This window comes from Lethenteron reissneri, chromosome 46 (assembly GCF_015708825.2).
Source record: "Lethenteron reissneri isolate LAM-NWPU_2019-01 chromosome 46, ASM1570882v1, whole genome shotgun sequence".
NCBI lineage: Eukaryota > Metazoa > Chordata > Hyperoartia > Petromyzontiformes > Petromyzontidae > Lethenteron > Lethenteron reissneri.
In genome coordinates, this window is record NC_083824.1 from 7,990,749 (window position 1) to 7,997,301 (window position 6,553).

The following is a 6,553-nucleotide window of genomic DNA, read 5'->3' on the forward strand; positions in this document are numbered from 1 at the left end:
ATTTTTAAGGTGAAGCGATCAGTCGTGCTAGATTCGCTGGGCGCAACTTGTCGGTGGGATTACAGAGGTGGAATAGCTCGGGGCAATTGAGAAACTGAGGATGGATAATTGAGTGTGGTGGGTTGCCACCTGTCCAGGTTTTCCCAGGACCGTCCTGTTATTTACGTAGCTATCCTGGGGAAACGTGCAAGTCTACCTAGGACATTCAATCTCCTTGATTTTTTTCCAGCTGCATAATGTACCACTCAAGACAATGCACTTCAAAAAACATATGTAGTTCTCCCTTCATCTTGAACAAAATCAATTCCTCTACTGCCCTTGGTTTTCGTTCCTCAGAGGTGGCGGAATCAGAATATAGGCAACCCTATAGTTGAGGAGTGGGTGTTCACAGCGGGTTTTAGGCAGCCTTGGGCAATGGCTCTAGGTGGTTATCCCTTTGATCTCACCGGGCCCTGCATGGCCAGGAGCCGCCTTGTAGTTCTGTGGCACGGGTTGGTTTTTTTTCTTGCTCTCAATCCCACCCAATCGGTGAAAAATCGATCCTAAACTAAACCATTGATTTTACTTTACCAGGTAAGGCTCGCTGAGCTATATAGCTCTTTTTCAGAAGCGACCTGGCCACACGTGATAGCCCCGTGGAGTGGCTTAACACGTGGAAATGTATAGCAGCAAAAAAATACTCTAAAGGCATGTTTCGATACGTGAAGGGAAAACCCAGAGGACCCGGAGACAAATCCATGCGTACCAAAGGGAGAACATGCACACTCCAAATATACAGGCGTCAGAATCAGGATCGAACCCACGACCTCCTGTACACGAGGCGAGGTAGTTCCCATCTCGAAAACCGTGGCACGTACCCACTCTGGGACTTGCAATCCAGAGGTGGCCGGTTTAATTCGATCTTCCACCGCGGCAGTCGAAAAAGTGTGGGCACGTTTCTCTAAGCCTCTGTTCACCCGGCAGTACACCAACGTTACTCGATCGGTAGGTCGCACGTGGTGGTATAAGGCGTGGGTAACGCCCACCTTTTCCAACGCGTCTGGTCAGCGTGGAAGAGTAGGCCAAATACTATCTCTAAGTTAGCTCGAGTGGAGGCCCTTGCAGACAGCAGCAGTAGTGTGAGCAATTGAAGTGCTTTTACTTTATATATTTTTTTAGACAGGGGCCTACATTTTTGTCCTTATCGGCATTGAAACAAGGCTTATAAAGTTTGAAGGGTAATAATAATGAAACAACAAATAAAGAACATAAGTTGCAGTTACTGTGACTATAAATTGCATATTTACACATGGGAACACAAAGGACCATCGGCATGTAGTGATTCATGAACGCCCTAAAGGGAAGTTACGTGCACTGCATCAAGTACTTTTCTGTTTCTTTTATTACCATAGGTGTGGCTAAGGAATTTAAACTTTCATCCACCCAGATCTATAGACTTTACAAAAACAAATTGCACGAATTTTTTTTTCTCTCTCTCTCTCTACGTTTATCCGTGCAAGTCTTCGTCATCATGGCAGTGCAGGGCACTCCTGAAACTCGAGTCCTGTTGAGACTCAGCGACGCACCATTGCCTGCCCATGGTTTTCACCGCGTTGCCACCACGCGCTGGAGAAAACCACGACCCGACACAAAGCCCAGCAGAACCTCGGTGGAGTTTCCTTGCAGCTGCCAAATGCTTCACTCCAAAGCGTTGGCTGCGCTCCATGAATCCGAACATGCAGCGGTAAACATTCGGTTCTGTTTCTCCGTTCCAGCGGCTGGAGTCTTGAATAAACACGTACAGAGAATCACGTGAACGCATCTGCTTACTAAGCGCTCCTTGTGTAACAAGGTATTAAATGTCGCGAATAAAGTCACGCAAGAGCCACGTCAACCCGTATGCCAAACGCGCCAGGGATGGGTTGGGTTGGGTCCCTTGGGCACAGGGCTGCATGTGCACGCTCGGGGTTGGTTTGAACTTTGAAAGCCTCACGGAGATGTAGGGCCGCCACCTCGTGGCCGCTGCGTGGCACTTTCACATTTTATGGCAGCGGCGAATGCACCGGTCTAGGCCGCTGTCGGTAGGCTAAAAGAGGCCTAGAAATAGGGTTTCGTTCCACCAAGTGGGGCACTACCTACTTTTTTTTCATATTTAACATCAGAAATAAATAGAGATTCCTTAGGAAAAAGTTCTCCGCACACAACCTTGCAGTTTTTGAGAAAAATGATGCTAAAGGTGCCCATTTTGAACAAAAGGGAAACCATAGGGAATTTTGCACTTTCAAACCTGTTCATCATATAAACCCAAAAATGCTGAATTACCACTTGAAGTACAAAATAGTCCCTTTGCCCTAGGTGTTGAAGAAGACCTTTCAAAGATACTTACCCGCATGGGAGGGCGGGGGGAAGGGTCGCATGAACGCGCAGCTCAGTCAATCCTCTCTGTCACCCCTTTGAGCGACAGAAATTTCTACCTAGTGCACGCAGAAATTCGAGCCGCGGTCGTGTAAGTTCGAAAATGTCCCCGATCAGGTCTGAATATAGTGCGACGACGATGCCAGTCAGCCAGCCGGTGAGACATAATCTGGGAAATTTCACGTTGGGGACCATATTCGAAGGGGTAGTCGGCCTCATGCTGCTGAGGCCCGTAGGACATGAAGCTGTAGGTCTCCCTTAGTCTTGAGCGGTGTTTCTCTATTTTTGTTTTTTATCCCACGGACCAGTCGGCCGATGCAAACATTTCCGCGGAGGACCCAGCCTCCCTTTCCCCTGGTGACTAAACGCATTCGCTTCTCTCTCTAAAAAAAATTATTCATCAAGAGATTTTTTTAATGCAGCTATACAGTTTCTTTGTTGGGGGGCTGGGGGGACATTTCGATTTTAGGGCTATTTTAATCAGAGTAGTTTACCTAACTTAATATTTTTTTAATTAAATATGAATGAAATTGTAATTAATGTCCGAAATAAAAAGGTATCAATAGTCATTATTGTCCCGATCAAGCTGTTTGTGCATCACAACCCCCACGAACCATCTGGAGGATCGTCGCGGACCACTCACCAGTAGTCTGGGTGACACTCACCACCAGTCTGGGTGACACTCACCACCAGTCTGGGTGACACTCACCACCAGTCTGAGTGACACTCACCACCAGTCTGGGTGACACTCACCACCAGTCTGGGTGACACTCACCACCAGTCTGGGTGACACTCACCACCAGTCTGGGTGACACTCACCACCAGTCTGGGTGACACTCACCACCAGTCTGGGGGACACTCACCACCAGCCTGGGTGACACTCACCACCAGTCTGGGTGACACTCACCACCAGTCTGAGTGACACTCACCACCAGTCTGGGTGACACTCACCACCAGTCTGAGTGACACTCATCACCAGTCTGGGTGACACCACCAGTCTGGGTGACACTCACCACCAGTCTGGGTGACACTCACCACCAGTCTGGGTGACACTCACCACCAGTCTGAGTGACACTCACCACCAGTCTGGGTGACACTCACCACCAGTCTGGGTGACACTCACCACCAGTCTGGGTGACACTCACCACCAGTCTGAGTGACACTCACCACCAGTCTGAGTGACACTCGCCACCAGTCTGGGTGATACTCGCCACCAGTCTGAGTGACACTCACCACCAGTCTGGGTGACACTCACCACCAGTCTGGGTGACACTCACCACCAGTCTGGGTGACACTCACCATCAGTCTGGGTGACACTCACCACCAGTCTGGGTGACACTCACCACCAGTCTGGGTGACACCACCAGTCTGGGTGACACTCACCAGTGATCGGGGGATCACGCTCTGGGAAGCACTGCCCACTACGAACAGTAAAACACCGACTCGACACGTTAGTCGATAACACTACTCTGGATGAAAAGTAAACAATTTAAAATAGGTGACATTTTGGTCAATAATGGGCCCTTCTTTAGAGCACATTGCCCACATCTTCACCTGTTATACAATGTGTTACTGACGAATGTGTTGAATTCGCTTTGTTATTTTTGTCCGCGCACCGTTGCAAACGCGACAGCGGCGGCAAGCAATTGCTGAAGAATTCATGGTGGCGAGCGATGAGGCCAAGTGTGGGGAGCAGAGCCACAGTCGAACTGTCGACCTCGTGGAGGAAAATGATGAATCTGCGGACGAGGAATCTTCTACCTACGAACATTCGATTTACGAACTTTCAGAGATACGAACAAACCTGTCCGTATGTTATGTAGATGCCACATGTAGAACCAGTGGCATCTACATCTGTAGAACATGAAGAGACCAGTAGAATCTACATCTGAAAAACATGAGGAACCAGTGGCATCTACATCTGCAGAACATGAAGAACCAGTGGCATCTACATCTGGAGAACATGAAGAACCAGTGGCATCTACATCTACGAAACATGATGAACCAGTGGCATCTACATCTGGAGAACATGAAGAACCAGTGGCATCTACATCTACAGAACATGAAGAGACCAGTGGCATCTACATCTGCTGGACATGAAGAACCAGTAGCATCTACATCTGCAGAACATGAAGAACCAGTGGCATCTACATCTACAAAACATGATGAACCAGTGGCATCTACATCTGGAGAACATGAAGAACCAGTGGCATCTACATCTACAGAACATGAAGAGACCAGTGGCATCTACATCTGCTGGACATGAAGAACCAGTAGCATCTACATCTGCAGAACATGAAGAACCAGTAGCATCTACATCTGCAGAACGTGAAGAACCAGTGGCATCTACATCTGCAGGACATGAAGAGACCAGTAGCATCTACATCTGCAGAACGTGAAGAACCAGTGGCATCTACATCTGCAGAAGATGAAGAGACCAGTAGCATCTATATCTGCTGGACATGAAGAACCAGTGGCATCTACATCTGCAGAACATGAAGAACCAGTAGCATCTACATCTGCTGGACATGAAGAGACCAGTAGCATCTACATCTGCTGGACATGAAGAACCAGTGGCATCTACATCTGCAGAACATGAAGAACCAGTGGCATCTACATCTGCAGAATATGAAGAACCAGTGGCATCTACATCTGCAGAACATGAAGAACCAGTAGCATCTACATCTGCTGGACATGAAGAGACCAGTAGCATCTACATCTGCTGGACATGAAGAACCAGTGGCATCTACATCTGCAGAACATGAAGAACCAGTGGCATCTACATCTGCAGAATATGAAGAACCAGTGGCATCTACATCTGCAGCAGATTATACAACTCTTAGTGTACATGCCATACAACATTGTAATCGGCAGGAGTAAAACATCGACTTGGGAACAGACTTCTGGAACCGAATTCGTTCGTAAGAGTCGCTGTACTTATCCGGAAGGCGTGCACCAGGCGTGGAAATGTAAAGTCGTAATTTCGGCGAATGGAAGTCAGACCACTGGGTTTTAAACGAAGCACGAACCGCTCTCCATAACGTTTAACAATACAATAGAATGTGTATTAGTAGTTTAGCAATATAATACGTTTATTCGTAGTTTAATAATACAATAGTGTATTAGTACAGTTTAACAATACGAATGCCTCCCCACGCTGCCTCCTCAGTCACGGATGTCGTTTCAGAATCTTCATTTATACGGGAGGAATCCGATGAGCAAAACAGGTCTTTCCCCACAGATGTCCAGTTTACGATATTTCACCACAATGGTCAATGTGGTTTGGATATCACTCGCCACCAATAATCGATAACCATGGCTGTCAATCGAACTCAGATGATCTGGTTCATGGTGTACTCCGGTAATCACTGCGCCACCGCTCCTACTTCTTATCACGTGTGTTTAAAATGTGACTTGTGGCAAATACCAAAAACACTAATAGTGCAACTTTAATCTGATGTGAGAACTAGTATTTCAGGTTAGGATAGGTAATCTGCTTTAAGAATGCATCTCACAGGTATTGTAGGAATGTCATGCTATTGTATTTTAAAATACCATCCACAGTCTAAAACAGCCTTTAGTTGAGTGTTGTTGGTTATGAAATAACGTGAAATGTTAACGTTACCCAAGTTTCGAATGTCAAAACCTGGTGTCGTACGTGCCAACGCTCTCGAAAGTCGAGTGTTCACGCCACAATTGGGGCCTCAATCCCATCGAAATATCTCAGGGGGGACCACCTCCACGCCCCACGGCGCAGGGAGCTTCCAAACGTCTCTGTGACCCACCAAATCCTCGCCTCCAGTGGTGGGGATCACAGTCCGTGCGCGGAACCACCGCCGACCCGGTGGGCATGGAAGGACGATTAAGGGGCCGTCCATAAATGACGTCACGCGATTTTGAACGATTTTTCACCACCCCCCCCCCTCGTCACAGAGTCAGCCCCCCCCCTCAAATATGACGTCACAAAGCTCTGCCCCCCCCCCCACCCCGAAAAAAAATTAAAACATGCTTCAAATCGTTTTAAACTATTGTCATTGTAGTGCGTATTTAATGTGGCGCTGCACTCTGTTGGAGAAAACATTTATTTAAAAAGTCTATTTAAGTAGAACGTGTTGTCTATATTTAAAGTTTCGCATTTTGATGTGACGTCACATTTCTC